Source organism: Fulmarus glacialis, unplaced genomic scaffold (genome assembly GCF_000690835.1).
Source record: "Fulmarus glacialis isolate BGI_N327 unplaced genomic scaffold, ASM69083v1 scaffold2872, whole genome shotgun sequence".
Classification (NCBI taxonomy): domain Eukaryota; kingdom Metazoa; phylum Chordata; class Aves; order Procellariiformes; family Procellariidae; genus Fulmarus; species Fulmarus glacialis.
In genome coordinates this window covers 39834-40110 of record NW_009198328.1, presented here as the reverse complement: position 1 = coordinate 40110, position 277 = coordinate 39834, and positions in this window count along the sequence as shown.

The following is a 277-nucleotide window of genomic DNA, read 5'->3' as shown; positions in this document are numbered from 1 at the left end:
CAGCCGGGAGGTGTCTGACCCCCCGTCGGCTGGCCCCCTTGGCTCCGAGGTGTGTGGGATTATTCATTAATTTGCCGCATTGCAGCCAGGACAACATCAGCAGGCTTTCAGGATGGTCAGGAGGTCAAGGCGCTCTGAAGGTCGATGTGAAGATCCATGGAAAAAAGCTGCTGGCGGTGCTGTGAATCATAGAATCACAGAATCATTAAGATTGGAAAAGACCTCTAAGATCATCAAGTCCAACCGTCAACCCAACACCCCCATGCCCACTAAACCA